The 11,265-nt window shown below is 37.2% G+C and overlaps 1 long non-coding RNA gene across 1 annotated transcript in view; it reads left to right on the top strand.

The window, feature by feature from the left end:
• Positions 1-617, top strand: part of LOC147024371 (uncharacterized) — a 27,821-nt gene extending 27,204 nt beyond the window's left edge. Inside the window, exon 5 of the long non-coding RNA XR_015058820.1 lies at positions 324-617. This is a non-coding gene — a long non-coding RNA (uncharacterized LOC147024371). The remainder of the gene's footprint in view (positions 1-323) is intronic.
• Positions 618-11,265: the final 10,648 nt, after the last annotated feature.

Raw genomic sequence — 11,265 nt, 5'->3', positions numbered from 1 at the left:
TGTCTCTCTGTATCTCTTTATGTTTTTGTCTCTCCCCTCTGTCTATATCTCTGCGTGTGTGTGTGTGTGTGTGTGTGTGTGTGTGTGTGTGTGTGTGTGTGTGTGTGTGTGTGTGTGTGTGTGTGTGTGTGTGTGTGTGTACATGTGTGAGCATGTGTGTATTTGTGTTTGTGCCTGTGTGTTTGTGTGTTTATGTTTGTGCGTGCGTGTGTGTGTGTGTGTGTGTGTGTGTGTGTGTGTGTGTGTGTGTGTGTGTGTGTGTGTGTGTCTTTGACTCATTATTATTATTATTATTATTATTATTATTATTATTATTATTTCAGTATAAACACCTGTCTGGATGAACCAAACACACAACTTAATCTTCTGGAGGAATCTGACACGACACTCTATCTTCTGGAGGTAAATGTTATATTTATTATATTATTAATATCAAAATATAATCATCTTTATATACCCTAATTGTTCTTTGTTTTGAACAGAATATGGTGATTGAGTTTCAAAACCAAAACAAACCATCAGACTGCTACGAAAGAAGATTTTGTTCAATGTTATTACTTTTGTTTGATTATAAGTGCTTTCCTTATAATTAGCAGATTTTGAATTACAAGAAAAGAATAAAGGAGATGTAAAGGGGAGGAATGGTTAGGGGAGGGTGAGGGTTGGGGGGTCGGTGTGCTCCCCCAACGACCCACCACCCCCCTCATCCCTCTCCCTCCACTCCCCGTGTGCGTGGGGGGATGATGGGGGGTGGGTTGAGAAGGGTAGTGGGTCAAAGGTGGGTGCACACGGGGGGTGTGGCTTGTGTGGGTGGAGCTTGTGTGGGTGAGGCTTGTGTGGGTGGAGCTTGTGTGGGTGAGGCTTGTGTGGGTGGAGCTTGTGTGGGTGGGGCTTGTGTGAGTGGGTGGGGCTTGAGTGGGTGGAGCTTGTGTTGTTGGAGCTTGTGTGGGTGGGGCTTGTGTGGATGTGGCTTGTGTGGGTGGACGAATATATTTGATTAAATAAACATGTTGTGTGTGGGAACTAATAAACTAATCACCAATTATGTGGATATGATGGATGTGGATGTGGCTTATGTGGGTGGGGTTTACGTGGATGTTGCTTATGTGGGTGGGGCTTGTGTGGATGTGGCTTTTGTGAGTGTGGATGGCGTGGGTGATGTTTGCTTGGTTGGGGCTGTGTGAATGTGGCTCTTGTGGGTGGAGTTTGCGTGGGTGGGGCTTGTGTGGGCGGAGTCAAAAAGCGGGGGAGTTTAAAAAGGGGTGGAGTCAAAAGAATTTTTTTTTCAATTTATCTTTGTCTTTTGTAATTCCTGTGAATAAAATGAAACTAAAATCACTTCCCCCTTTAAATCATATAATTTGTAAGTCCAAGGAACTGTACCGATGACATCAACAATTTTAAAAAGTTCATTTGTCCATCGCTCGGTATAACCTTTTTCAAAATGAGATTTCCACCTCTATATTCTTACAATATCACCAACTTTGAACTTAGGCTTTCTGGCATTAATCTCTTTTTCATATTTTAATTTTGTAAATGTATCTGATGGTTTAATTTTCGTTGAGTTATAAATCGTATCATTATACTTACACTGAACAACAAATTTCAAAAAATTCTTTTTACTGGAGATGTGTAAAGTGATTAAGACTAATTTGGGTATGCTGATTTCAAAAATCATAACCGTTTTGCTGTATCACGTCAGGATTTTCAGGAACAGAAATATTCCCATTGCCTAGAAGTCAGGATTTCAATGAAATTTACATATGTCTTTAACATGTCTATTTCGTACAATTGTTGTTAACTTGTGTTATATTTCTTTCTTTCAGATAAAGATGAGTAGGTGTTCCTGTACCAATCATCCTGACAACTTCTGTTATGTCTGTGGTCGGTATACCAAAAAAGATCAACAGCGAAGTATATCTACAGCAGTGAAAATGAAGGCCGCCTACTTTCACTACTTCGGGTGTAAGGTGGGGGACCAAGAACAGAGCTGGGCACCACACATCTGCTGCACAAGCTGTAGATATACACACAACCTTGACTCAGTGGTTGGTGGGCAAGCGCGCGAGCATGCCATTTGCGGTGCCCATGATATGGCGTGAGCCGCAGAATCATCATGATGATTGTTATTTCTGCTGCACAAGCATCACCGGCTTCAACAAGAAGAATAAAGGTCACATCAAGTACGCTGACTGCGTCTCTGCTCGTAAACCTGTGCCTCATAATGACGAGAACCCCGTTCCAACACCTCCAGCTGATCAGAACATAGCTGTAAGCAGTGGTGAAGAGGATGGTGATGATGAACCTTTTGAACCCGACACTCAAGAATCACACCTTCTGAACCAGGGAGACTTAAATGATCTTGTAAGAGATCTCTCGCTGTCAAAGGCGAAGGCAGAGCTGCTTGGATCAAGGCTGCAGCAGTGGAATCTACTTGAACCTAACACCAAGATATCCTTGTTCAGAGCACGTCACAGAGACATGGCTGAGTTCTTTGAGATGGAAGACACGATGACATTCTGCAGTGACATCAATGGTCTGTTGAAAGAACTTGGGTGTGATCACGATCCTGCAGACTGGCGCCTCTTCATCGACTCGGGGAAGAACAGCTTGAAGGCTGTTTTGTTCCACAATGGCAACGAGAAACCATCAGTCCCACTGGCTCACGCGTTCGGCATGACAGAGACCTATGAGACTATGCGGCAGCTGCTTGATTCCATCAAGTACAATGACTTCAACTGGCACATCTGCGGAGACTTGAAAGTGGTGGCGCTGTTGTTAGGGCTGCAGTCAGGCTACACGAAATACATGTGCTTCCTTTGTCTCTGGGATAGCAGAGACGACAAGAATCACTGGACGAAGAAAGATTGGGAAGAGCAAAAAGAGCATGTACCTGGTCGACACAACGTGAAGCATGTCGCCCTTGTCGACCCAGCCAAGGTTTTCCTTCCACCACTCCACATAAAGCTCGGCTTGATGAAAAGTTTTGTACGGGCAATGGATCTGAATGGGCGTGGGTTTTTATACCTCAAGGAAAAGTTTGGCAACACCTTGTCGGAGGCCAAGATCAAGGCTGGTGTCTTTGTTGGACCGCAAATCCGACAGATTATGAAGGACGAAACTTTTCCGACAACTCTAAACCCCAAAGAGCTGGCAGCGTGGAGGAGCTTCAAAGCTGTGACGGACAACTTCTTGGGGAACGAGCGCGCGGACAACTATGAAGAAATAGTGCAGCAGCTGCTGGAGTCCTTCAGGAAACTTGGCTCCAGGATGTCCCTGAAAATCCATTTCCTACACCAGCACCTGAACTTCTTCCCTGACAACTTGGGAGCAGTCTCAGACGAGCATGGCGAGCGATTCCACCAAGAGATTTCACTCATGGAGACGCGTTACCAAAGGCGGCACAACCCGAACATGATGGGCGATTTCTGCTGGTTCCTGCATCGTGAAACTGACACAGAGCAGCACAAATGCAAAGCCAAATGCCTAAAGCATTTTAAATTACATTCTAGTGGAGTTTTTCTGTAATTTCTATAATTTTGAAGCATTCATGATGAAATAAATGAATAAATGAATTTTTGTAAATTTCATTGAAATCCTGACTTCTAGGCAATGGGAATATTTCTGTTACTGAAAATCCTGACGTGATACAGCAAAACAGTTATGATTTTTGAAATCAGCGTACCCAAATTAGTCTAAATCACTTTACACATCTCCAGTAAAAAATTTTTGTTGTTCAGTGTTATCTACAATATCCTGAATTAAAGATAACCATTGTTGAGAACCGAGTTGAGTGAATTTTTTATGCAGTCTCTCTTTTAAAGTGCGTTAAAAACACTCAATAACAACAGCTTCATTAAAGGTGCTGTATAATGTAATGTTGTTATTTTTAAGAAAATGAACTTTAGAGAGTTGTTGAGTTTCTCCTCAAAAAAGATTGAAACCAATGGGACGTTTTACAGTGATAATGTCTTATCACTGTAAAACGTCCCATTGGTTTCAATCTTTTTTGAGGAGAAACCCAACAACTCTCTAAATGAATTATCAATTGAGAAATCAACCTTGTAGTTATTTTTAAGTTTAATCGCTGATTTTTCAGTATGTTTTTGAATATCTATAACAATATTTTTTGGTTCGTCGCCCTGTTCTTTCATAAGGCGAGCAATTTCGGAAGATATTTGAGAAATCTCATATGCTCCAGGTGAAACTGTTATCATTTTGTATCCACTTCCCGGATTATCACTGAACTTCTCATTTTTCTCGGTGATATTAAACAAGGTATTATAAGTTTCCATGGACAATAAAGATGCCTCATATTCTTTTGTTGCGTCAAGTTGTAGTGGGTATGGGAATGAAGACGTATGGTCACTTTTTGTGAAATTAAAACTAAGGATTGTGCTTCTCATCTTATTTAATATGGGATAAAATGTCTTTTTATTGACATTTATGAATTATTTTCATGTTCATCAACTGCTCTAAAATGGCTGATGCTTCATTAAAACAATTGCTATTTCCAGCCTTCTTACGACCAAACAGCAATAACAGTCTGTTAACTAATTGTGATGGGTCATTTTGAAGAAAACTAACACCTGAAACAAGGATACTTAAAGCCTGAATAATGTGTTTCTCCTTCTCATTCTTCCTACTTTTACCAGATAGACTAACCCTATAATTAAGAGAGTCCAGCAGATCAATAGACACTCTATCATCCTTATTTTTCACATCCAATGGTTTATCAAAATTCTTTGATTCATCCCTCACATTTGAACCTTGTTTTCCATCTTTTGTTGGAAGAAATATTAATCTCAAGATTTGGTTTAACAGGGGGTTGAGCAGAACTCAAGAACCTTAATTCATCATTAAATATCAATCCCTTTTCTTGAACAAGATGAAATATTGCTGGTTTTTCTGTTGGAATGAATCCTGCTTTGATTTTTGAATCCGCTGAATATTCATTGTTTTGAAGAGCCTTCACAATATAATCAGGGGGTTGATTAATCTATTCCAGTTGTTGAAATAATTAATCATCATATTCTAATTCTTCTGAATGCTCTTATTCTTCCTCCATCATTTGACTGAAATCTTTTAACATTTGAAGTTTTATAGGAGTATATTCTATTGTGGGAACTGTGGAAGCATTTATAATTTTTTCTTGGGAAGTTTTTAAAAGTGCTTAAAAAAATTATCTTGTTTTCTTTCAATTGCTTCTTCACCTGTTAGTTTCTGCCTGCGTTTCTTCTTTATGTCCTCCGGTTGTTTTACAACTTTTGAAACCAACTCTTGATGCACCTTAAATCTTCTTGCTCTTTTTTCACATCCATTTATTTATTGGAAAATATCATTCACTGAATTATAATGGTCAACAGGGAAATTTCCCTTTTCTTCATCATTAAAGCAGATGTGTTCAAATAAATCCTTCACTTTAAATATTTCATCAAATTATTTTTTAACATTAATACGAGTTGTAATTTCTTCTTCACCAATACTTGCATCTCTGCTTTTCATACGTTTGCGTTTAGTTTCTTCATCAACATCAAAACCGAATGATAAAATCTTAACCCCATTACCACTCAGATGTTTAATAATTTGTCTCATTTCTTCTGGATTAGTTTCTAATATTTCAAGACCCCCAGATTTTAGTTTATTTAACTCAATCTTACAATGTGAATATTTTGTTGTACCAAGAGAAACCTCCTCAAATATTTGACCTTCATTCCTCAATCGCATATTTTCCTCTTCTGAAATATCGTAATAATCTTCACCTTCTAATTCTCCAGGTCTTTTTGCTCTTGTTGTTCTTGATACAATACGAAGTACATGGTGTTTTTTTAGAAAAGTTACAATATTTTCATTTGTACTTTTCAAGTACCTTGATTTATGAAAGTTTTTTCCAGAAGCAGATTTTCCCACAAGATTTTTAATAATAGTCATTTATATATGTAATTGTTTATAAAATAAGAAAAAATCCCCAAATATCTCATCTTGTTTGACAACAATATATTTATATTTTTCAGTGGTGTGCTTCATATAATCCCCAAATTCCTTTTTACGACGTAATGTAGAACAATTTTCTCTCCAGAAATTGTTTATATATTTTGAATTCAACTTGAATCAAATACAAGTATAAGCATTGTTTCTTATTGAGGGATGAGGGAGTTGAAAGTATGATTGACTAAGATAAATACAATTACAAGAAGAATGTCGCCCACTTGTGTAGTAGCTATCCATTACCGTTTGGTTTCTCTCATTAACACAATCATCAAAGATAACAAGGTTCTTTTTTGATTTATCCAAATCTTGCGGAGAAGGTATATCATCCGTATTATCAGTAAGACTACAAGTTATCGGCTTTGATTTCTTTTTATATCTCTGTGTATCACAAAATAGTTGCATTATATATTCAATGTTGTAATAATTTAGTTTGTTTTGAGGTTTAAATAAACCGATTATGTCTTCTTTTTGAAGACCAGCATTAAAACCTTGTGAGAGTCGTTGATACTCAGGTTGAAAACTCGACTTTGTGAAAATTATTAAATTTTCATAATCTAAACAGTTGGGAGTAAGGAGCATTTTTAAAAGTAAGCACGTTTTTCCACACCTGCTTGAACCAACTATGAGATATCTTAATGAATATGGGAGATTTTTATGGTTGTTAAATTATATCTTATTTTCCGAAATGGGTAAAAAATCATTCATTTATATATTTGGAAAACAGGCTATTTAATTTTTTGTTGGCTTTTTTGGAAACTCTATGTTCTATCCGAAGTTCAGGTTTAATTTCAAGATAATCCATTATTTTATTTATACAATATCTTGTGTTGATATTTCCATGAAAATGACAATCGTAAATAATATAAATCATCAATCCACGAAACATGATGGTCATTTGTTCAGTCTCTTCTCTTGTAAGAAATGGTGTAATATCACCCTCATACTTTACATTCATTTCTCAAATCAATCTTGTAAAGTAATTCATTTTTGGTGTAAATCTCAAAGAATTATATTCCTTTTTATATTTTGTATTATCATTAATTAGAAGATAATCACAGAATATACATTGTTTATAGGCTTTTGACTGTGTTTAATCCCCGTCTTTCACACGCAGAACAATTCTCAAATTTGTCATGTAGAGAATCAGGAAATTCATGAGGCTCAAAATCTAGTAAACTATTCATATTTATAAAGTAAAACTATATATATATATATATATATATATATATATATATATATATATATATATATATATATATATATATATATATATATATGTTCACTGACTAGAAGACTGAAGCAATACCTCTGATACTCATTTGGCATCGAAAAAATGGGAGGGTGAGACATTTGGCAATTCACCTACAGGATGAGCTGATAGGCACAAGGCAAAAGCTTGCAATGATATCAACCAGGTCAGCCTGTTTCTCTGCAGCCAGCAAGACCCTTTTTATTGTAAGATGTTAATTTCCCACTTTGTAGGTCAAAAGACTTGGAAAAAGAGGGAAACTTTTCTGACAGCCAATTCGACTACAGGAAAAAAATAAATTTAGAAAGCAACAGCAACAATTCAACAAGTGAATGTTATTGAGAACACATGAATATAATTATTTTAATTCCACACTGTCTGTCTGTTTGTTTCCTGGCTGTTTATCACCTACATGTCACAATTTAAAACCGATCTTCAAGAAACATCACCACCTGATAGTTTGTCAAATGTAAGAAGCCTATTGTTTTTGAGGTTGAAAAGTCAAAAGGTCAACATAGGCCAAAGGTCAACAACTTCGGTAGGATTTCTAAAATGCTCAATTTTCATCCGATTGCCTTGAAATTTGAAGAGGATGTATATTTCAGCTCATTGAATTCAAACACCTATTACTTTTGAGGTCAACATAGGCCAGATTTCTAAAATTGTCAATTTTCATCCAATTGACTTGAAGTTTTAAGAGCTTTTATATTTCAGGTCACTGAATTCAACTAGCCAATTATTTTTGAGATCAAATTTATTTATTGCATTTTGCAAGTATTGAGCTCTGCACGACATCTTCTTGTTACTTGCAAAATTGAAGATTTTTCAAGTGTATTGGTCAGTCGATTTTGTTATTCTGTCTGTCTGTCTGTTTGTCACCTACAGGTCACAATTCTAAACTGATCATCATGACACTTTACCAAGTTGTAGAGGTAGTCTCAACTGAGAAGCCTATTGAATTTTAGGTCAAAGGCCATCTTTAGGTCAAATATCTGAAATCGTCATTTTTCATCCGATTGACTTGTAATTTGAAGATGATTTGCATATTGCATCACTAAATTAGGAAACAAACTATTTTTAGGTGAAAAGGTCAAAGGTTAACTCAAGGTCAAACAACTAAAATCATCAAATTTTATTTGAAAAATTGTCAATTTTCATCCAATTGATTTGAAAATTATACAGCAATCGCATAGTAAATAACTGAATTGGGAAACCAATTATTTTTGCGGTCAAAAGGTCAAAGGTCAACTCAATGTCAAACTTCTAAAATAATTAATTTCAATTTGAAAAATAATCAATTTTCATCCGATTGACCTGAACTTCAATTAAGATTGTTAATTTTAATCTTATTGAAATGGACAATTTCATGTATCCATGGCAACCTTTGGAGAGGGGGTTGGATTTTGCAAGTATCGTGCTCTGTGTTGTTTTTGGATTCGCTATATATCCTAGATATCCCTTATTGTCGGGTTTTCCGTGTGTGTGTGTGTGTGTGTGTGTGTGTGTGTGTGTGTGTGTGTGTGTGTCTGCAACGCGAGGCTCCACAGCATGAACCAGCTAACTGATTTCGTTGAAACTTTGCCAACATGTGCAATATGTGTTCGGAATGTGCACGTTTGAATTTCCTTGCCGAGCAACCACCCGTTGCTGTGCAGTGGCCGAAAAACCGTGTACAGTATTTTCAATACTTGTCCTTCAGTTTTGAATATAGAGAAACGAGACTTCGGAATTAAACACTTCGAGATATTTAGAAAATTTTCCATGAGCCGATTTTTGATTGAGGTTTTATTTTTCAAATGGTAGTCCTTCAAAAATCGGGTGTCTATTTACCGTCATTTTTTTATGAGGGGCTTAGGAAAGTGGGCGGAGCTTAGGGAAAGTGGACGTGGTTTATGAAAAGTGGGAGTGGCATAGGAAAGTGGGCGTGGGTTATGGAAAGTGGGCGTGGCTTATAAAAAAATATTGTGTGGCTCAGGAGGTGTGGTCAAACAAGAGCATTGAGAGAAGCTTATCGGGTTTTCCGTGTGTGTGTGTGTGTGTGTGTGTGTGTGTGTGTGTGTGTGTGTGTGTGTGTGTGTCTGTGTGTGTCTGCAACATGAGGCTCCACAGCACAAACCAGCAAACCGATTATTTTTCAAATGGTAGTCCTTCAAAAATAGGGTGTCTATTTACCGTCATTTTTTATGGGGAGTGCCAGTTGTCAAAATACACAATAGGAAAAATCTTGCCAGGCAGAGGAACAATTGTATGTGAAGCAATACGTCTTGGCAATGAATCTTCGTCGGTGGATCGGTCAGAATGAAAAGCACCGTATCCAGCGCTTCAATCCTAGCGAATCCCTCGTCGCCTACCGGCTTGTTTTCTTGTTAGTTGCAAAATCGAAGATTTTTCAAGTATATTGGTCTGTCAATTTTGTTATTCTATCTGTTTGTCTCGCTGTCGCCTACTGGTCACAATTTTAAACTGAGCTTCATGAAACTTCACCACATAATAGAGTTTATCAAAAGGAAGAAGCATTTTGTTTTTGAGGTCAAAAGGTCAACATCTATCTATAATTCCAGCAATCTATAATCCTATAATCCAGTCCTATAATCCTATAATCCTATAATCCTATAATAATCTATAATCCAGTCCAAACATCCCCCATTCTCCCAACTAATCTCTTTCTTATCTCAAAAAAATATATATATATATAAATATATACCCTACAACAACAACAACACGCTCACCTTCTCCCGATTCTGCTTCTTCTTCCTCTTAACTTCCTCCTCGTCTTCTTCCTCGATTTTTTTTTTTTTACACTTCCATGACCTAATCTGTTGAACTCTCTCATACATTAATATTAACAACAACAAAAAAAATTATATATATATATATATATATATATATATATATATATATATATATATATATATATATATATATATATATATATATATATATATATATATATATATATATATATATATATATATATATATATATATATATATATATATATATATACATATACATATACATATACATATACATATACATATACATATACATATACATATACATATACATATATATATATACCCAACAACAACAACAAAACGCTCACCTTCTCCCGATTCTGCTTCTTCTCTTTCCTCTTAACTTCCTCGTCTTCTTCCTCGATTTTTTTTTTACACTTCCATGACCTAATCTATTGAACTCTCTCATACATTATTTTTAACAACAAAAACGATCTTATAATGCTTCATCTTCCTCTCTCACACATGTGGTACTCTTTACTGTTTCACAATGCACTACTCTTCTGCTATTTTAACAGACTGCTCTCATTTCGACCTCTCCTTCATTCCTTGCCTAAAAAATCCAACTATTACAGCGCTTCTTCTCTCCATGCTCTGAATTCGCCTTCATTGCATCCATCAAGAATTGTGTTAAATCGCATCTCTGACCTAAAACTTTTAAAAACCACAGTTTGCCATGGATGCTCGCTTTCCATCAACCATTCTTTTTTTCCAACTTCAGTGCCAACTCACCCCCCTCACCCCTCACTCTCACTCTCAAAGCAACCATCCCACTCTTCTCCCTCCAAGCCTCCCTCTCACCTCTCTCAAAAATTCCCCCCTCACGTTTCTCCCACCTTTCATCCCCCTCACTCTTCCTTCTCAAAGTTGCCCCCCCTCTCATCCACCAACCTGCCTCCCTCCACTGCCCTCTCACCTCCATCTCTTCACTATACCTCCTCAAATCCTCAACTGCCTTCTTCCTTGTCTCCTGTCCCCCCTCTCCCCCAGCACCACAGAGCCTTTTCTCCTCCTCATTCGGCCCCTCCCCTCGCAATTCTGCAATACCCCACACTCCTTCAGCAACCCTCCTTACCTGCCCCCCTCGTCCCTTGTCCTACCCAACCCCTCCACCTCCTGCACCCAAAGCTTCCTCCCCTTCCTCTTCATTAAAAGTGTGGACCTCAAATATCCGGGGCCTTCACTCAAACCTTTCAGATCTTTCCATACAGGTTGCCACTGACAAAC

This window comes from Eptatretus burgeri, chromosome 6 (assembly GCF_056783735.1).
Source record: "Eptatretus burgeri isolate ZD-2024b chromosome 6, Ebu_testis_v1, whole genome shotgun sequence".
Lineage (NCBI taxonomy): Eukaryota > Metazoa > Chordata > Myxini > Myxiniformes > Myxinidae > Eptatretus > Eptatretus burgeri.
This window is presented reverse-complemented; position numbering and strand designations above follow the sequence as displayed.